This window comes from Halyomorpha halys, unplaced genomic scaffold (genome assembly GCF_000696795.3).
Source record: "Halyomorpha halys isolate HHAL.00 unplaced genomic scaffold, Hhal_1.1 Scaffold1794.1, whole genome shotgun sequence".
In the NCBI taxonomy this organism is placed as follows: Eukaryota; Metazoa; Arthropoda; class Insecta; order Hemiptera; family Pentatomidae; genus Halyomorpha; species Halyomorpha halys.
Window position 1 is genome coordinate 41,488 of NW_027113207.1, and position 23,477 is coordinate 64,964.

Below are 23,477 nucleotides of genomic sequence, written 5' to 3' on the forward strand. Positions count from 1 at the left end.
GATTTAAATTAATTATTATTATTTATTTTTAAAAATCTATTTTAGATTCTTACATAAATTTGCGCAACGACTGAATGGTATCCGAAATATAAATTATATAAATTTCTTAAATTAAGATACTAAAAAACCCATATTAAATCTCACAGAATTATTTGATAGGTTATACATTTATATAGGGTGTATTAAGTTAAAGGGTTATTTATTATTAACAGCGAGCACACATGTGTCATCGGCATATGTGTTGAGGATAGTGTTAGGATTGGTTGGGATGTCTGCTGTATAGATTGTGTAGAGGGTGGGGCCGAGGATAACTACCCTGAGGAACACCAGCGGACTGAGAGAAGAGGGATGAATAAGAACCTTTGTGGTTTACTTCAAATAATCTGTCAGTGAGGAAGGAACGAATAATGAGAAAGTATGTAGGAGGTTGGAATTTACGGAGTTTTTAAAGCAGTCCCGAGTCCGAACTTAAAATATGAATCGTGGATCTCAAAACAAGGTATTTTCCATGAAGGTGTGTCCTTCCTGGACACAAGGCTTTGTTGTTTAGAAAATATTCACGTCCAAAGATTTTCATTGTTACGAATTATTTAGGTCATAATAATAATGTTTATTAACGAAAAGTAAGCATTAAGATGTATATTCAATGTTGTTCAATGAGATTACCTAGTCATTAAGAAAGGTTGGCATTTTTCTTCCACAGCAGCAGCGACCAAACGGCACTGGATACTTGTAATTGTTTCTCAAGTTCCAATTATCTTTTTTCGTAAAGAAATAAGCGCTTTGACCGAACTAGCATTAACTGTTTATGTCGCTCCTGTCTTAATCACTTTGAACACCATTGAATATAAGTGTTAACGTTTACATTCTATTAATAAAGCAGTAGGAATAGAACAACTTATTTATAATAGCGTAGTTTATATATTTATAACAATGAATATATTTAGATATTTAACGTTCAAAGGAATTTTTTTCTTGTTTTTGAGATCCGTAATTCAAATTTTCAGTTTAGACACTAAACCCCGAAGCACCCAGTCTATATCTATGTAGACAAAGTCAAATGATAATTATATCCAAGACTAAATAAATTGAGGTTGATTATTTTTTTTTTTTCGAATTAATACACTGTTGTTTATAATTTAAATTAATTATAAAATATATTTTCGTTAATTAATTATTAAACATATTAGTTATAAATAACAAGCAATATAATAACTCTTTTGGAATCTTTTTACCAAGCCAAAAAAAAAACAAGACAATTGATCCATTAATTTTCTCTGATTATAAAGATCAATATAATTTTAGAATGACCATTGTAAACTTATTAAACTATCTTGCCTTTTTTTTTTTGTTATGTATTTAATTCTTTAACTTACTATGATCCTTTATTATTTTCATTTGTAAAATTTATAATTATTTATAACACTATTAACTAAAAATTTCACATTTTTAGGGTATATAACAGTAACACTGGTATAAACAGTAATAAAGGTAACTCTTAATACTCCGTAAATCAGAGCCGGTTGAATCAACGTTTTTTATCACCTCGTCAGATGGAGGTTTGCTGATTTTATATCATCATTTAATCTTAGGAACTTACAATCTTGATCTGTAAATCGTCTAATCTAAGACTTACGAACAATATTAAAATTTCTACTTCTTTATGATATGGTGATGAAAAATTTTAAAAAATATATATTTATTCCATTCAAACATAAATGTGAAAATCACTAATATATTCCTTTAAACAAAACTTTCCTAGTTTTTCCAAAACCCCTACCGTTATTTTAGACTTATTCATTGGACCTCTTCTTACGTGTGATTATATGCAAAACATTTTTGTTTTTAATAATTCATTTATTGTTATTTACAGCTGTATAAAATATATACAAGTAAATTTGCTGTAGGTTACATAGTGACATGATACAAACATGTGGAGAATCTACCCATTGATAGAATTCCAATAACATTTCTAGAGAAGAAGATCTCGAGGCCATTTTCTTTTCAGACGCCTAAGAGGATTATTAGGTAATGAAGGAGAAGCCAGGTTAGAAACAAATGGATTTGGGAGGTTGGGAAGTTTATCATGGAAGGATTGGTATCTGGTTCTGGGCAAATCGGCAACATATGAGATATTGCGGTCCTGGTGGATGACTTGATTCATGACAAAGTAAGTAGAATTAAGGATTTTACGAAGGATTTTGAACTGTAAGGATTGGATTCGGGAGAAATTTGATGGTTTAGTTGAGCCCAAAGCTCAAATCCGTATGTCTAGATAGGCCTTATAATTGTCATGTAGATCAGGCTTTTGTAATGGATTGGCAGTTTAGACCGTTTGTCTAGTAAATGTTGAAATAGGCAAAACATTTAAATTATTAAAAATTAATAGCAAATGAAAGAAAGGAGGGTTTTTGAAGAAAATAAAAGTAAAATAAACAATTGTTTATGATGAATCCTTCTCGTTTCTATACCACTCCATTTCTCACTTTCTCTTAAAATACCTCCTTCCTTCGTTTTCTCCTCTCTATATGATCTTTTACTGGAAACTATATTTAAAAAAAATTAAGCTCATTTCTGTGTATGATAAAGTGGTATCGTCTAGTTTATATTGTGTCCCAAAGAAGTGGACCGCGATATATAGTATCTCTATGCTATATTCCCCCATAATGAAGAAAATTGTGGACAATATTACGAGCTGGTGTGGCAGTTTCTCTGCCAGGAGGAAATGGTGCATAATTTATTGTTTTAATTTGAAAGGAAAACCACGAAGCTGTGTAGGAGCCCTGCCTTTAATTAAAGCCACCAGTAAGAGCGGATCTCGCAATTTGTCCGCTTTATCTTGGGTTACGTCTTTACCTCAGCTTACCTGTTGGAGTCTGAGGCCGAAGTTGCGTACGAAATGGAAGTCCCTCGAAACGAAAGTTTGTATTGAGCACATGGAAAATTTCATTAACACTCAGAAAATTTGCATACTTTAAAAAAAGATTATCAAAATAGAAAAAACTTAACACATCTCTAAAAAGAGACAAGCAAGCTAATCGGTTGCAACTGAAATGGTATTTACTTCGAGACTGACAAATTTGTCTATTTTTATTTTCACCCACCCGTAACGGTTTCTTTATAAATAACACTGAGTCATTGCTGTAACGGCTTTTTTTAGTTCTAAGTTTGACCATTTTACGCTACTACCATTAGGTGCTCAACTTTTCAGCGAGCAGGTTGGTTTTCATGTTTTTTGTTTTCTTTCCCCTTTCTTTATTTTACTCTTTCCTCTTATTTTACTTTTATCTTATTTTACTCTTTCCCCTTATTTACTCCACTTTTATCCTTTTTTCCTGCCCGCGTTATAAGTTTTGTACACTATACTTATAATTTGCTTCTTTATTATCTATTATTGTTACATATATTTTTCTTCCTCTCAATTTTCATTTTCTTTCCATATTTAAATTTCAAATTAATAATAACTAATATGTTCATACTTCTTTACATTATATAACTTTAATTTTATTTCATTTGCTTAATTAAGTTATTGTACCCACTTTTTCAAATACCTATGTCTACATTTTATTTCCCGCTTCTCTCATCACTTAATTTTATTAATTCTATCTTGTAAAACTATTCATTGTTTGTGTAAAATTATTTTGTTTATATTTTCTTTTTTCTTTTTTTATATTTCTATACTTACTGTAGTTATTATCTTATGGTTGTTATCTTGTTTTGTTTTTAGCCCTGAAGAAGGCTAGAAACTCTAGCCGAAACGTCGGCACATTAAAATAAGTTAGTCATACTTATTTGTGTTTCATTGACCGCACCCCCAACCATCTTCTCCTCATTTATCATCCACGGTCAACTATCTCTCATAATAATTAATGAATATATGTTGTAAATAAATGATGATTATTTACAGCAGTGGCACGCACAATCCTAACGCATTACATCACTGCTGCCCAATCCCGTACAGCGGATTGTCAGAGAGAGAAAAAAAAATTATGAATTAAAACTCATCAAGTTAGTCTTGTAAGTTAGAAAAAGCCAGCCGGAGAAACAGTGGTGTGACTCTTATAGAATAAAGAATTGGAAGAATGAGGATGGCCAATTTTCAAGTTGCCTGACTATAAACACATCACAATGAGTCAAAAACAGCTTATATAAAAATCATCATTTTTTAAAATTAAATATAAGCATAAGAATTCATATATAGACTCAAAATTTTATATTCTGTATATATTTAATAAGAAAGGAAAGGAAATTTTAGCTAATGTTTTTCTTAAGACTAAACTAATTTCATTAAATGTTAATCAACCCCATCTTCTAAAAATACAATCTTTATGAACGCTGTCCAAGGCATGACTAAACAATATTCTCTATGGTTTTCAGTCACAACACAAAAAATATATTTCCTACATGAGAGTGATAAATATACATTACATTGTTAGTGGGTGAGAAAAGCTGTGATAACTTACACGGATAAACACTAGGTCGTTAATAAGACAAAAATCATTAGCCTCCTTGACAAATATACAAAGCCCTGACAAGAGAAAGCCAACACTTAATAATCCAAAGAGCTGAGAGGCTTAGAGAAGACAAGGCCGAGACAGTGCGCATTTCCCTTGAATAATGAAGAGGTTGGAACGTGGTGTGGACACTAAACCAAGACCTGCAAAGCGTCTTAACCGTTTTAGTACCGCACAAATGCTAGGGCCCGACCCTACCCCGAGTTGGTGCCTATATTAAAAATACCCTCTGGAGAATAAAAATAGTCTTCCATATTGCAAGATAAATTTTTCATTCACTCCGAACAATGTATTAGGAGATTGTCGAAGCTAAATTTTCAATTCCGAAAAAAAATAGTGAACAACCTACAATACTGAAGAAGATCCGTAAAAATAAGTTTATTTTATTTATTTATTAATTCAGCTTAAAAATATTCGACCACACTTCATAGTATGTACCAATCACTAAAAAAATAATACTGGATTGGACTTTTCAAAAATATAAATAAAAAGTAGTTTAAATAACCCGGAACAGATACTTTCAGCACATCTTATAGATTACTGCGAAAAGGGAGTAAGGAATATCCTTTGTATTTTGGGGACAATGTTGGATAAAGATGTCCGTGTTACCTTTGATCAGTATACTGTTTCACATATAAACTGTGTTGTTCGTTTTACATAGCTTTAATTAAATTTTATCATCTCCATGATTTTTTCAGCTTTATTTATCAGAATTTTAACGTTTATAAATATAATAAAAGAAATAATAAAAAGATTGATTTAGAAAAAGGCCTGAGCGAAGGATAAAGGCCAGACCGATCAGATCTGACGATTTTTTTAAATGAACAGTTTAATGTCCCGCAAATAGCGTTGCTTAAACCACGCTTGTTGACTATCCTTTTTTAATGTGATATTATTAATTTATTAAAGAAATTTGAATGATATTATATAATGAATATGTTATATAATTTGTAATAACAGCTATACCTTTTAATATTCTAGGTTTATATTGTATATTATAAATAAATAAACATAAGTTCCATTTTCATGATTTCTTAAATTATAAAACTGTTGAAATAAAATAATTTATGCTTTAAGAAAATTAGCTGTATTACTGAAACTTGAGCAGTTACTCATAAAAAGAACCAATCCATTCCATTGAGCGAGGTTTTCAAACCCGACCCAAGAAAAGAGGTGGCTGGCCATCCTCAGGCATTCGTCATATGTTGTATAAGTTCCAGTCGTGTAAAAGTAAGAACAGTTTATCAAAACAGTACTTAACATATTATTATCAAATATTGAATTCATTACTTATTCGTAATATATAAAAAAAATTACAAAAGACTAAATTTTGGCACTACTTACACTATCAACTTCAAAAGTTCTTGATGTATTTTTGATTAGAAATCTTCTCATAAACAGTTAAGGCCTGAGATGATTAAGACATTGATAAACATTGTTTGATAAACTAAACTACAGTTTCTACCTAGATAAATAAATAAATCCCATCTATATCCTGACAAAACAGAAATAAATAAATCAATAAATTTGAATCAGGTTCGTTTAGCTTAGGAAAATACAGTTAAATTAATTAATATTACTACAACCTTATTTTCACAACATGGAGAAAAAAAACCTGGATAAGATAAAATAATAACATCTGTATAATAAATGTCCTGGTATTTTACAGACCATGTTTTGTATTTTCTTTTTTTTTTTTTTGTTTCTTGAATCTCTAATGTGTTTCCTAATCATTCCCTATTACGTTTATTACATAATGGTATATATTAATTTTATAAGTAGGCCAGTGTATTTCTTTTTTTAAGAGGAAAGCAAAATTTTTGCTTCCCGCTTCATTCTGCGAGCACCATAAACGAACTCACAATAGCGTAAGGACAAAGGAGGGGGCGAAGATGGTAGAGGATGAGGCGGGCTAAAACAATGCACATGATTTGTAACACAATTACGCAGGAATTGAAATTCCGAGAGTAATTCCCAGGGTCCGGCTGCAAATGGAATTCGAGTTGGCCATTACCATACGGGCTCCGCTATTAGATTTCATTTACATATTTATACTACTGCTTCCACAGCTTCCTCATTATATCCTCTATGGAGGAATTAAATATAATGTCAAAACATTTTCACCACCTCTTAGAGTTTTCACGTGTGGGCTGCTGCGTCCCACATGGAATTTGCCTATTTAATGGCCTTTCTTTTTCCAGTCTAAAGTTATACCTATTTATTTATACAGAAAATCTGATTAATTATTACACGCTTAAATTATTAATTGTTTTTAGTATATCATGTTATAAAGTTTATTTTATTTTTTATATTCAAGTAGCTAATTAATTTTTAGTTAGTTATGTAACTAGATAACAAATAATTAGCTACAGAATAAGTAGAAATAAAAATACAATAAATTTAGTTACTTACTGTTGGGCAAAAAGCAATTCAAATCACTAATTACAACCAAATGTAATCGCGATTAAATTGTTCTAACTAGTATTTGTAATTTCGAACCATTATAATTGTTTTGTTTTTAAAAAAAAGGATACCAGCGAAGGATGCTCTCCCGCAGCATAAGCATATGCTTAATAGCATAAGCATCACTAGAGTAAATAACATGGCCCTTGTGGCCAATTGTATAAATCGCTTTGAGAAGCAGACGCGAGAGTTTTTCGGATTGAAAGAAATCACTTTTTTCTTATCTTGAGAAATCAAAGTTATGATGCCCGTAACTTCAAGAAGTAGTTCCCTGACTAGGGACGAAAGCGAGGAGAGAGGAGAATAGGGAGATAGAACGCCTTCACCCCCATGAAGTATGAGTTTACTCCAAATTTTCCTTAAACATGATCTTCATAACATATCAAATCAACAATGCCGTTGCTACCTCTAACGACCCCCATTCAAAATTATAAAATTAACCTAATCTACCCATGTTTTTTTTAACTACCCCTTTATAACCATGTCAATTATATAATAAAAACTTTTAATCTGTACCGCTACAACCCATGGAGGGTCAGGGGTTCAGTACTTTGTAATGAAGTACTGTTAGACCAACGGTTGTGCAAGGAGGTGATTTGGTCAAAATCACACTCGATTTTTACCCAATTTAAGAGGCTGGGTGGACCCCAGGAGGGCTCCAGAACCTATAGGAGGTGACTCACGGCTACAGTGTAACAGAAAACAATTTTTATGCCCAGCCGGATTCGAACTCGGGTCCTTAGAGTAAGTAGCCACGCGCTTTACCTCGTGGCAACCGCACTCCGAAAATTATAAAATATATTCTAGTAATAATTGCTCTTGTTCACTCTCTGCAACCCTGTAAATTGTTCAATTGATTAATTTTCATTCGATTAAATTCTAAAGTGAGGTAGCGCCTGGCATTTAACTGAAGGTGAACCATACAATTACAATTACAGTGGTTTAAATTAGTTAAAATCACTAATCAAAATTTTAATTACTGTTCCTAGTTTCCAATTGGAAAGTAATTACAATTACTTTTTGCACATGCTTCATAACTAAAAAAATTAGTGACTAATTTTTGAAAATAGCCAATTTAGTTCTAAAAAAGTATTATCAGCAAACAGATAACTGACCTTTTAGTTTCGTCTTCTCGACTTCTCGTGGTTTACAACTACAGTTAGTGTATGTATAGATTTTAGTTGTTAGTTATAGCTAGTTTTTGCCTAACCCTGCCCCTATTATCTATATAATCTAGAAATTTAACGTTTCTTTCTACTACGATCAACTTCATACAACTCATGGGATCGCAAATGAGTGGTAAGAAGCTAATTACTTCGACTGCATCCGAGGCATTATTTATTGAAAAAAACTTTTACCTTAAAAGATAATTCATTTTATCACTTGACACTTGAGTGACGGATTTACTAGCTACCACTTTCTTATGATCTCAAAACTCTATTATAGTAAAACAGATTGATTTTCCCCTCAACCGAAATTTGCATATACAAGAGCACAAAAGTGTAACAAAAAAAAATTACCGAGCGTTGTTGGTATATTATTATAAAATTGACAATACCCTAGCGACAAAGATAAATTAGGTTGGATACGAAATTTCTACTACATATTAAACGATGTACTGTTTAATATGTAGTAGAAATTCATATATGTTTCGTTTCTAGTCTCAAATCCGAATAACATTCCCTTTTTATAACACGCTTTGTTTTAAATAAGAATTTTTGGCGTTAATGCTTTTTAAAAATAAAATATATACAGAAGTAGAGCGGCAGTAGTTCAGTTATAATCGAAAGTATTCGCCAAACTTCTTTAGAAAATGAAAGAAAAAATATTACTATTATTTGCAGCGAATATTTTAGATAAAGAATACTATTTAATAATACATCAGTCCTTTAAATAAAAAGAATGTATTTTTCTTAACATTAACCATGCATAATTAAAGTATTAATAAAGTATTTTTAAAAAATCAACCAACAATGTATTCTCACAATAATGAGAATTATTACATTCTGTCATATACTTGTAGACATTAGCAATAGAGCTAAGAGAACTCGCTCACACCATATTTACAGAGATATATAAATTAAATGATAACAAATAATATGAAGAAAAAAATATAATGGAACAAGATTAAGGTAAAATAACATTCATTCCTATTTACATTCAGCCTTGGGAACTCCAAACCATCTTGTCCTCACCTCACTCGTGAAGGAGAAAAGAAAGCATATCTCTGGAAGTTGTTATATTATATTATTTTAATAGCAATACAATTGTGTCACCTAATAAATGAAACAAACAAATCAAAACAAAAGTGTATAAAAAGTTGTGCCGCGAATCAAGTTGTCGCGTTTTATCGTTCCTAAATCAGTAAAACGAAAAAATTCAAATCGTGTAATTTAACTAACAGAGTTGAATTAATTAATATTATTCTATGACATTAGGAAATAATAATGTTTCAATGGAAATAGTAGATGATTTTTTTATTCCATATCTCTCAATTATTTAACAGACCTTGATCTTAAATCTTAATCTAGATAGAATATGTATCATAAAGATAGGTATCTTAAATACAATTTAACTTGTAATATGAAATTCAAGCATTTTTTTTTAATGCAATGAAATGAAATGCATGAAAATATATATTTGTGTAAAGTCTGGTATTTATGTACGTTCCATTATTCATTTTAATAATAGATAAAGTTAATAATGAGCTGGCATTAATTAAAAATATGAGATTGAGCTGCTATTGAATATCTTATTGGATTATGGAAATCTATGAGAAATACGGATTAAGTCAAAAAGATTATTATTAATTTTAAACATTGATGAATATTTCCATTAAACTAAAAAAAAAAAAATCTTTTCAAGTACCGAAAATAGCTCATGAAGAAAGCCATTCTGGAAATAAAACAAGATATTTATGTCAGTATCATCAATATGTGGGCAGAATAGAAATATTCACTAAAGTGAACTAAATACTGTTAGCATCGCCCTACTTCTTGCTATGAGCGCCCAGTATCGGAATACAATTTCTAATACGTTGGCTATTTCAGTTGGACCCGGGACTTATTATTCGACGAAGCGAGGCAGAAGACAGGATGAAACGAGAGGGAGCTTAGACCACTCCTTCCGAATAAATGAATTATTCACGAGGTAGCCCACACCCGCCGACAATACGCATTTAAAGCGAGGACGCATTTCGGCGATTTTTGTCCGTCCAAGGGCTCCAATAGGGTTCATCCACTCCCTCTTCCTATTCTAGGCTCCCACCCTCATCTCTACAGATTTTACAATTCTCTTTCATTTTTAACATAAATGTCCTTCCCAAGCGACCTGTATTTTCTTTAAGTTTCTTTTAGTTAGACATTCAATTAGGACCTTTAATCAATCAAGAACGAACTGATATTACTCTAGGACACAGTGGTGTATGTACTTTGAATACATTTTTAATGTATTGAGAATATTTAAAGGAGATGGTCAGGTCTGAGGTCCACAAAATTTTTGTTTTCTTAACCACTGCTCTTATCATCTTCAAATTCACATACGACCAATTATCTACATACCTATATAATATGAAATATTCCAATTCTAATCTATTGTTGTTTAGAAAGAGTAACACCTCTAAATTTAACCTATGGCTCCGGTCTACTGATAAGGTTGACTTATTTCTAGCCTGTTATATTAGTGCAGATTTAATTTTCAAATAAGCCAGCGGTCTAGGTCCCATCGTGTATGGAGTACATACACTAGTTTGTCTTACCTCTTCACAACTTTCGTATATTTTCTTCAAGATTTAGAGAGTTTCAATGTCGTAGATTATTGTGTTGTTTCTTATTGTTTAATAATTTATGAAATAGGAACGAAAAGAAATGGATCCTGCCATCTGCAGGTGATAATTATGCTATGTAGATTGTAGGGGGGACCTTCAAAGCGACTGCATCATTGTCTAATTTTTACAAACAAGACCTTTCTCAAATTAATTTCTAGATAAATCTATTTCTGTTTTCCACTCTTTACCGCCCTTAACCGTGATAGATGAAAAAATAATAAAATATAAATTAACATTAAACAAAGCCCTTCTCGTAAAAATGAAGGATTGTAGATAAAATTGAAAAAGGCTAGACAAAAACTGCCAGTCGAACGGCACACATATAGTGCAATCCCACCACTCTAATATTATCCCTCACAGATGCCTGCTTCAAACCCCTGCCACTAATGCACTTACAAGGCCAACGGAATCGTCTGTTTTGCAATAAAAAATCCTTGACCTGTTCGAAAAAACCTGTTTGTAAATGCTAGGCTAAATAGAATATTTTGTTTAGGTTAATAAATTTTCTTCTCTACCATTACATCAGTAGGCCTGTTCGAACATTAAACTAATAAACTAAAGATCTATCTATATAAACGTTTCTTGTATATTATCAAACCTAGTTTTACTTTTCAACTACCTACATCTGTAAAAGATCATTTTTTTTTCAATTTTTAGTTTTTCCAAAAAACAAGGTTAGAGTTTTTGGCAATATGTAATTACAATTTTGTTATAAAATAATTATAAGTAATCTCAGCCAGAAGCAAATGTAAAAAGTTATTGCCTTCTTCTTTAATGTCCAGTAGTCTTTTAGGAACGTTGTGACAAGTCACAAACCACCCCTATGTTTTCATATCACCTCCTCCCTAATACTTACTAATAACTTTATTAATAATAAACTAGTAGTTTTATCCAACAATAAATAGCCAATCATAGCCAAGAGTACAACAAAAAATAACAAAGCCTATGCAATCGAAAGAGATCGGGTGAACTTGGCATTTTTCGATTTAAATTCCGGACTATATTTTTCCTTTTTTTCTATTTGTATCTATCCATCATTTATTACTGCAAACAATGTGAACTGGTTATTTATTATAAAATAAAGGTTTTTATAAATTCTGCATTTAAACCCTATCAAACAGTTCCAAGGATAATTAGACCTAACTGAAATTAAAGATCATTTGATTGTACGTTGATGGACAGAGTTTATTCAAAATCGTTATGGCCATTTTTTAGGAAATCAAAAAATCGATTTTATGAAGTGCCACTTCCGGACCCTAGATTTTATCAAAAAGTTGCTTTCACTTCCCAGATATATATATCCCGCTTAAATACGTAATTAAAGTTTCGTACGACATTTCGTTTTTGTGCTAGTCTGTTTACACACACCATTCATTTTGTAAAACATAGTTATTTGGCCTCAAAACTATTTATTTCATTCAAAATGTGTTATTTAATTTATAAATTCGAATTCGAAATTTTTCATTATTGCAATACTTATCCTTTATAGCCTAACATTAAAAATATTGAATAAATTGCACGGATTGCTCTAATATTGTCGCCGTTAGCTCCATGAGTAAGCTGTTCTATAGCAGATTCATCAGGTAGGAAGCAGTTTACTGAAGCCACTTTCTGCCAGTCACAAATCCGAAAACACTTGCTGAGCTTGGAACTCTCAGGAATATAGATAAGAGCGCAACAACAGCTGGTGTTGAAGGATTGTTGTTCGATGATGATTAATATACATTAATTGACTAATAATAGATAACTGACAAGAAGGGTAGGCGTACCAATAGTAGGCCTCTTTAACGAAAATACTTCAGATTTTTTACTTTCATTTACCTATAAATGGAATATAGTGCACAAGGAAATATTACAATCGTGCAAAATTTCGAATTCGTGTTTCTGATTGAAATACACGTTTTGAGGTCCCTTAAGTAGAAATAACCAAGTATGGTAAAATGGTGTTTCTCTTAGTTAGCATAGCTCAAAAATGAAAAGTCGTAGGAAATTAAAATTATATAAATATATTTTTTCAATTTCTTGAAACTTTAATTATCTATTACATAAATCAAAATTGCATCCTTGTATAGTCTTAACAATTTTTATTACATCAATAGTCCAACGTTTCAGCCATTTCGGCGATCCTCAAGGACAATCTAAATATTTATAACAGCTTATATTATATATTCATTTGTAACATTTATAACAACAATATTATCACTAGTAATATAACGTACCTTCAATATAAATTCTCACCTCACATCAAAATTTAAAAATTGTTTTGCAGGCTATTCTGCCCAGGTCATTAATTAAAAGTCAAACACACCCTATGAAAAAGTAAATTATTAGAGAGTCATATTTATTATTAATAAGCTTACCTAAGCAAATGTAGCTAATATTTAATATCAAATTACTACTTGTTTCCTTCTTTGTCCATTCTGTTATTATATCCTTTCCTTGTCTTATTACCATCATATTCAAAAATCTTAGATTTTCTTCCTTTTCCAACTCCATGGTGAACTTTAATCTGTCACGGTGACTATTAAATACTTCAAATAATTTATTTATATCAACTTTTTTCTTAATGCAAAAAATATCATCAACATATTTAAACATTAATTCATTCGTTCACATTAACATCAATTTTGATTTATTTAATAAAATTATATATTTAGGGAGTGAAACACCATAATGACCGCCAAATTCAAACTCTTCAGATGTTCCAAACCCTTTAATATTTTATACTTTAAATTTCAATTGCCTACTACTGATGCATGAACCCTAATGCTTTGTCCTACTTAGTTAAATCATTCTGTTTGTTAAATTGCAATTTTTTAATTGCAGTAACGTGCTTCTATCTTTTGAACTAACTTAAAATAGTCTATCTGATTCGTACAGTGGTTAATTATTTCAAAATGTTAGAAATTCAGGTATAAGCTCTGAGACAAAAAATATGACTTTACTTCTTTCAAAACTGTTCAAACTAAAGTTTGGACAATTTAACTTAAGTATAGTAGTTTTCTAATCCGACTCAAAATTTAATTGGGACAGAGTCAAATTGATCGTTTTTATAGATATTGTAAGCTAAAATAAACCATATTTAAATATCGATAAATTTAAAAATAATTGGCTAAATATTCTATTCATATAATCAAAACATCATTTCCAATGAGATATATTCTTAATAAAATATTATTGACAAATTCAAATTGATTGTTACTGGGAGATAATTTAAGCTAAAAATATAAACCAACTTTTTATAAATTCAAATATAAAAAAATTAGCAAAGTATTAAATAAGTGTCCCTTTCATCCATGGAAAAATTAATCTCTAACGATCCAAAGAAATCTGTTCTTCGATAAAATATTGACTTGAATTGAAACTTATTTAAAGAGATGATGTTCACGATTGAGTCCGTTATAAGAAACACTAAAACCTTTTTTATCAGTTCTGTATTTGGTTTGTGAAATATAACTTGTGTAGTGATTCATTTTGTAGAGAAAACTGATGACTATAGTTATCAGTTATAACTTTACACCACAAAATAATTCGTTTTTATGCAAAATTAGGCCTTCATTTCAACTAAAAAGGAGGGTTAATTTACTCCTTCAGCGAGTGAACTTCGGTTATCCAATTAATAATAGTGGAGGACATAAACCACTCAATATGATTTTTGTTTTGGTCGGGGAATAAATTCATTCACAAATAGAAAAAACAAGATTACGTTCACAGTGTTTCCGATCGACGGCAACGAGGGGTCCACCGTATCTCTGTCAGTATCGAAAATTATTATTAAAACAAAAAAATTGTCGTAGTGTCATTAATGCTATTTGCCATGTAAGACATCCACGATGATCAAAGTATTTTTGGTGGTACAGACTTGCAACGAATAAAAAATCTCGTCTCTGTACGATAAAACTTTTTAGGAAGATGATAGCCATTATTTGGTTAATCGAGAATTATATGATTCTCCAAGACGTCTGTAGACATAAATCTGACACCTAGAAAGCAGTCCACTAAAGAAGGTCTATGAGTCCACAGGTAGAGAACACAGGTGTAGAAAGACACTTTGCAGGAAAGGACCGGATTCTGAGTGGATAAGATTTACACTAGAGTGGCAAGGTGAGAAGCAAGATATCCAGGCATAGGTGCAGCCATAATATTACTGAAGATTAAATGAGCCGATACAATAAAGGTATGCTCCACCAAAATCTCTTCAATTGTAGTTATAAATTATCCCGATCTGGCTTAGAAAGCGGATCAAAACCTTAGTAATATGCATTAGATTTTAGTAAATATTATTTTTAAGAATATTAATTTAAATATTTAGTTTTTCTAAAGTGGTGTTAATCAAAAACAAGACAAATACCCATAATATATTTAAAGAAGTATTTTATAAGCAGAGATTAATTTAGAGAAGATTTCAGAAATTAATCTGGCAAGAACAGGAATTTTGATTTCTTAAAAAAATATAAGAAACTCCATTAGCCTCAAACATATTTAGAAAATAAGTATTTTTTTGTTTTGTTTTATTATCAGTGATCAATGTTAACTATTATTAAAATATAAATACAGAAATAAAAAGGCTCAAATAAATGAATATAAAAGTGTATATTTATATTCGTCACATTTACCATATGGTCATTTTATGATTATTCATCATGAAAGATTTTCAATTTTCAAATACATCTATTTCTTCTTGGCGTTCGGGTAGATGCCATCTCCAAAATCTTTTGTATATTTATTTATATATTCCCTTTCCAGATATCCCAATATCTTAATCTCTATATTTTTTTCCTGTATCACTCCATAAAATTCATATTGAAGTCAATTTAAATTTATTTATAATTTAACAAAGTATATTAATTATGTGAAAAATTAATTATTTCGGCTTATATTTCTTATTGAACTAATATTGCTAAACATTAAATTATTAGACAATTATATCTAAACAAGTGAATAATATCAACAAATCAAGTGAGCCGTGTGCTGTTATAACTCGGCCAAGCAGGAACAGTTAATCAGTTGATTTATGCCAGGTGAGAATCATGAAGTCTAATCGGTAGTGCTATTGTTCCCCCATGATTTAGTAGCCTGAGAACATTTGCCAATTAACTAAGACCAATTCAATGTCCTACAAGCAATATTTCATTTGAGTCTTGGGACTTGTCCTTTACGAGGCCCCTCTCCTCATATTAGATACCATCTGTTCCAGATGCTGAATCTAATAGTGTTTTAATAAACATTAATAGATATTGAATACATTGACACTTTCTAGATAACTTGGAGATGTCGAGATCACCCTTGAGATATCTATATAGCCTTTATTCATTGGTCTGGATAAATTCTCCTTCATATATTAGTGCACGTAATTCTCTTCATTTTTATTCTAATAACCTTCCAGAACGTTTTTCGGTTTCGACCGTCTGATTAATGCTTTTATGAACCATAGTCATTAAATGGGTAATTTCTTTATTTTCCTTACCTATGTATTAAACTTTCAGTTGACAGGGTGACCAACTCCATGAAATCATTTTTTTTTTTTTAAGTGTCAATATTGATTCCATAACAATTTAGCCTTAATTTTTTTTTAGTAAACTGTTATAGTTCTATACTTAAGCAAAAGAAAATTTAAAAATTATGCTTCGGGAAATAATATTAAAAGTACTTTTCTCAATACCGTTGAAATGGTAATTAATCAGTCAGTCACTGACAGGCTCCTTTCAAAAATTATTACCGGAAAGTATCGCCAGAGTGTATAGTATAGAAATATCTGTTCTGAAACGCACGAGGATTAATTTCAGCTGTATTGGGTAAGTAAAAGTTGTATAAGTTACAAACCAATCTTCTATATGTCGATTACTTTAAAGATAAATCATATGAATTATTATTTTTAGAAATTCTGAAATTTTAATTGATTATACTTGAAGGGTCCAGTGGAAAAATGATGAGGTTCCATTTCTGTTGGAAATAAGCTTTTAGTAGCTCCCGTTAGTCATGGCTTTAAATAATAACACAGAAAGGCAGTATAGAAAAACAATTAGTTTACCCTAAAAATAACGTTTGAAAACATATTACACATTAGAGGCATGACGATACTCCCATTTCAACAAAATTATAATATTATAAACAATATTCAATCCCTTAAGGTCTTAATTAGTACTTATGAGACAGATGTTATAGTACAAGAGCCGGGAAGAAAAAAGGCAGTTATCTCACCCCAATTTCTTATTAATTTAATGAAAACTATGTATAATTACTAGTCAAAACTAGTCTGCCAAGTATAGGTAGGGGGAATAAAAAATGGTGGCTATTTCAAAACCTTAAAAAACATTAATTTTTCATTCGGAGCTCTATATCTTAAAAACTACCAACAACACTAGAAAATCTAAAATAACATTATTTAAAGAAGAGTAAATTTTCTGATATATTAGCCTTAATAGAGCTATTTACGTCCAATAGTTCTCGAGATATAGCTTTTTTAAAAAGCAACATTTCATAAAAATGTACTGAAATATCAGTAGTTAATTTATTTTGAGAAATTTATATCTCAGGAACTTTGTGGCGTACAGATGTCTATTAGCAAATTATAGGTAGTTTAATGTACTATAAAGTAGTTTCTAATGTTTCTTTTCTTAGGAGTAGTAGTTTTCATGATATTTGCTAAAATAAATTGATTTATAGTTGTTTGGACAATAAGTTTAATTTATGAAAAACTTTATTTCAGAAACCATTGGACGTACAGATGTCTGTCAGCACACAAATCAAAGTTAGTTAAATTTACTATAAAATAGTTTATAACTTTTTTCTTTGTAGGATTAGTAGTTTTTACGATATTTGACAAAATAAACTAACAAAATATTAATTTCTAGTTGTTCGTATAAAATGTTGGATTTTTGAAAAATATATCTCTAGACCCATAAGACGCACATATGTCTGCCAGCACTCAAAATAAAAGAAATTTAACTTACTATAAAGCAGTTTATGACACTTATCTTCGAAGGGGTAGTAGTTTTTATGATATTTACATATGAATATAAATTTGGGAAATGAAAATTTGTCCGAATAACTATAAATCCATTTATTTTCGCAAATTTCTTGAAAACTACTTCTCCTACGAAAATAAACTACTTTATATCTCATTAAACTAGCTTGAATTTGAGTGTTAATATACATCTGCACGTCACATAGTTCCTGAGATATAGATTTCTGAAAATAAATTAACTAACTACTGATATTTCAGTACATTTTTATGAAATGTTGCTTTTTAAAAAGCTATATCTCGAGATCCATTGGACGTAACTAGCTTTTTTAGGGCTTACATTTTAGCAAATTTACTTTAAATGATACTCTCTTAGATTTTCTATTGTTGTTGGTAGTTGTAACGATGTAGAAAAACTCGGAATAAAAAATTAATTATTTTTAAGGTTTTGAAACAGCCGCCATTTTTTATTTCCTCTACCTATACTTGACAGACTCATCAATTTTGACTAGTAATTATACATAGTTTTCAATTGAGTAATCAAAAATTGGGGTGAGATAACTGCCTTTTTTCTTCTCTTGGGCTCTTGTACTATTAGAACTAAGCAGCCAATTTGAGGCCACAGGAAATCGCCTACTGCTTTTCTCCCTACACAATCCACCTAACCTGTCATTCCACAAAATGCTTGTATTTGTTTAATAATTTTATATGTATCACTAGCAGAACCAGCCATGCTTTGCTATTCCTAGATTTGAAGAAGAATATACATTAAATGAACATAATTGAAAATTTTATATCAACTGTTGTATTTATTTAAAATTAAATATTTACGTATATATTATTGATTTGGTATCAAAAATTGCTTTTGAATATACAATGTTTTTGCTAATTCCAATTATTATATATACAAACAATGTTTAAAGCTCAAAATTTCATTCTTCAGCAGTTATATATTTTTCTTATATTTCAGAAAGAGACAGATCAATTGACATATACTAACCATTAAAAAATTGTATACCTTAGGGTCCACATGTCAAAAATGCTTAGTTTTGTCAATAACTTTTTTTCTACTGGTGAATAACATTCCCGGGAAAATCCTGAACATGTAGCAAAAAGCCCCATTAATACGTCGATGAACAGTATGGCAGAGCATAGAATACGAGGAAACAAATATTCATTTTTATATCTTAGATAGTGTAGAGCTAATTCTCATGAAGTCACAAACTTTTCCTAGAATATCTCACTCTCTCTTTTGGACCACGCCTTCTTCTTCACTTATTTAAATCTCATTTGTTTACCCCCACTATTGTCCAATAAAACAACAAAATTATTGGTTCTTTCCAAGCCTCACTCCTCTCTTCGAAAATCCAATCCCCTATCTCTGGCATTAACTTTATGTCTCCCAGCAATGGAAATATTCATTCGCTCACTTAAGCATTAAGCTTTAACCGCTAGACTTGAAGTAATTTTACCATAAGCTATTGTTTCCTAGTTTATAACTTTTTGAAGCTATCGAATCTTGTTCTAATATTTTATTTTACAATGAAAGTAAGTCTTTACTGTTGTTTGAGTTCCTTAATATTAGCGTGCCCTGAGGAAGAATATTAAGGGTATTTCACCATTTCCTTCCGTTCACTGTTATTAAAATATGTAGCCATGGTATTATTATTCATGTTTGATTTAAAATTGGTTTTAATTGAGTTTCTATCATGATAATTACTCCGAAAGAAATCTCTATTCATAGTATTTGTGATTATGTTTTGTCTTGTTCGATCCTTCAATTTTTTTTTTTTTTTTTTATTTTATTTATTTGTTGATATTTACAACTGTATAAAAAAATACAACCAGTAAATTTGATCACAATGACATATGACATGATACAGGATGTAGAGAAACTACCCAGTAGTAGAACTCTAAAACAGTTTACAATATAAGGTCACGAGGCCATCTTCTTTTCAGGCGCCTTGGAGGATTGCCAGGAATGGAAGAGGAAGCAAGGTTAGACTCCTTCAATTTGATTACAAACTTATCATGAAAAGATCTTCCCATGACCTCCTCAGTACTACTAATATTACTGGAAAGGTAAAAGAGTAACGAAATCATTAAACAAAAACAAAAATGGTTTCGCATCCTTCTAGTTTCTGTATTTGTTTAGGGTTGAATACCTGCATATAATCTGGGCAGGAAGGATAGGTTATCCTACAATTTCAATAACCTTACTTGTCCAATTATAACTATTGATTTATAAATCATTGATAAATGATACAATAAAAAATATATATATTGTATAGGAAGATAATTTTTATAATAAAACTTTGTTTTCTATGTTTTAATTGAATCTCTTTCTGAAATCCACTGCCTCTAAAAACAGTTTTGTTAAGATTTTATATTTAAAATATATTCGCAATAGAAGAGAAGGTTAATCCGACTGGAGAGGATATACTAATATCCTCAGGTCGTTAGGAGGTCCGTTAATGAAGAAAAGACGGAGCTAATGAAACGGCTATCGCAGCTCACCGATCTCACTAGGATTATACTTTCTTTATGCTTCTAAGTAATTTCCTTTTACTCTGCCATATTTCCGAATTAATATTAAAATAATATTAATGCAGCCTAAGCCTATTTTTATAATCTATAGCTTTCAACTATTTCAAATGCAGAGCACCAAAGACCAACAAACATCGACTTTATTGTGAATTTGAGATAGGTTGTATAATGTTACAATTTAATAATTACATTCCTGAGAATTGATACATGAAGTTAGATTCTTCCAAAATTTTAAGGTTCTTCTTAATAACATTTCATTGTCTTATTTACCAACAAACTGCGATGGATTTGGAATTTTTTTTTACTTCCTAATTCGGAGGAGAGAAAAACGTATGTGGTTAGAATTCTTAGTTGCCATAGATTGAAGTCCACAAATAGCAGATGCATGTCACTGTTGAACTCAATACACTGAACACTTTTCCATTGCTTGCCTCAGGAACAATATCTGGTTAATTGTTGATCTAGCGGGCCCGAACCCTCCTTCATATTCTCCTATGTATTTTCAGGGAAGGAACGCAGCCTGTATTTTATAAGCTGTGCTTAGAAGAATAATTCTTTTATAATTATCGCTTATCATCATGTCCCCTTTCTTGTTTTTAGGACAAATTGCTGCTCTTGTCTTCAGGGAGTTTTTTTTTTCCAGTCATGACTTCCATAACATGAATTATCTATGGATATCCAACTTATCTAATTCCATTCCTCTTGAAAACCGCGCTCCATCATACATTGCATATTTTATTTTTCCCAACTCATTCGGTGTATCTACTCCATTAACTATTTATTAAGTTGTTAATTAGATAAAAAGGCCGAGACGTTAAAACTCTCAATAGAGAAGTTTAAAATAAAAAATTAAGTTCTTTTTTTTCCTTCAGAAATTGTTCAACACGTCACATTACAATTGTCAGCCTCTATCAATAGCAATCTTTGGTAACAACAAGGTAACGGGCTTAATGGTTAACAATTAATTAAAAAATATAACAAATAGCAACTGGCGTTAATTTGATGTTGGAACAGACTTCTAAAAATAGAGACTGGCTGGATGGAGACAGGAATGGTGAAGTTGGTTGGACTAATTATACTCCGGGTCAGTTGTTGCTCGTTATCCCGCTGAGAAAATTCTGCTCGGTTCAAGGAAAAGTTTCCATTATTATCCAACTCGATGTAAGCCCGATAGCATCCCTCCAGTCTTCGTTACCGAGCCAACTGACGAATAATTCTGGCAACTGTATGATTAGCTTGCAACTTGACTACCGTGTATTCACTCATCGTTATAACAAGCCACAATAGACAAGATAAGTTCAGAAAATACTCAGTGCATGTTATATATACATATATGAAGAAAAGGTATGAATAATAATAAATAATAAGGGAAAACCAGACATCTTGAACCAAGGAATTGTTGTACTAATCAATCCGTGGATAGTGAATCCTTTCTAAAATACTAAATTGATTACGCTGACAAATTGTCTTATCAAAGAAAATTTACAGTATCTGTGAAATGGTTTAACTATGTTCCTATCATTTAATAAAACACATCAATTAAAAACGGCTATATATATTTTTTCTTCCGGTGGCTCTGTAGATCTATGGAAGCCCGAACCAGCCTTCTCTACGCCTCCCAATTGCTTCCAGTTTGTTTTTTATCGTTGCAGAAAGGCCTATTTTAATGCTATTATAGATCTGTCATATAATCATCGGTATATCTCAGCAATGCCATAGTTCTAATAATATTGTGCTAGTGGTTTGGATATCTCCTCAGCTAGATGAAATTATCCTGCCGTACACCCGTATGGAAAACAGATTCCTCCGACAGATACGATCCAGCTTGGGCCATGCACTCAGTGTCACACATCGTCATTTTAACCAGGCGGAGATATTTTGGAGGGATTCCGCTTTTATACAGTACGATTTTCTCTTTTAACGATCATAGATTAACCTAAAATCCATAAAAATATGATGAGCGACAATTTTATATTTATTACTCTTTTTGAGGATCACCCTGAGCGTGATTTGGTTGGTATTAAATCGGTCTCCTCTGAAGCCAGTCTGAAGCTCTTTCTGCGTGAGGTAGGAGCGTATTGAAGAGAATGTTCGATGGACCTTTTTTGGCTCATGTTAATAGCGTGACAACCAGTAATGGCTACAATTGGTTGGATCAACTTTTTCTGTATATTGGGTATATAATGTCTATTTTCCATTCTTTCGGTATGATTTCTTCCCCCTATGTTCTAACACTTTTTTAAACCACCTCCTATATGTATATACCACCTCCTATATATATATATATATATATATATATATATATAATATATATAAGGAGTTCGATCTGGATGAGGTCATAGCCTGGCATCATAATATTTCATTTCAGCCACAGTCCCATCCAACTCATTCTTATAAGGCGGCTCTACACTTATATCTTCCATTCCAATGAATTCACTGTCCTTGTTTAAATAAAATATGAAAATTTTAAAAACTAATAATGATAAATAAAACTCCCAAAACTTAAGCAGTTCTGTGTAGTAAATATATAAATATTTCCTAGATTTTTATTTCTGTACTACATCAATTGGAAATATCACTGTTCTCATTTTCGTTTTTTTAAATTAAGTTCACTTTCTTCTTGAATTGTTTAAATAATAAGCCTATATCAGAACGGAAATGATAATATTACCGGTTAAATTGATTCGTAGGAAAGCTGTTTCTCAGAGCTAATATCTAACTCTAGGTAATCACTAGAGAGGTGGTAGGCGACATTAATGTTGAGGAAACACTCTGGCGATCAAATATTAAAACCCCAAAGCCACACACCCTAGCCGACGCACCGCAATGAAGGCATTCACTTTGTATATTTTATAAGCTCTTGTACACGCTATAAGTATTTTATAACAATTGGCTATATCTAGCACCGTTCTAGTTCTGTATTAGAGGTGTCTTATGTGCGCGGCAATGTCCAACAAAGCAATTGCTTAAGTGTATGATGGCTGAAAGAACCTTAATTTCACAAAAATGGTAAAACGCTGATAAAATTATTATAAAATATAACTATTTAAAAAAAATAATAATAAACAATATGTTATCTAAAAATTGTAAATTAGCTTGCCACCCAAATGTGTGTAAAAGGGATTGGTTCGGGGATCTCTGGGCCGAATGATTTTTAATGATA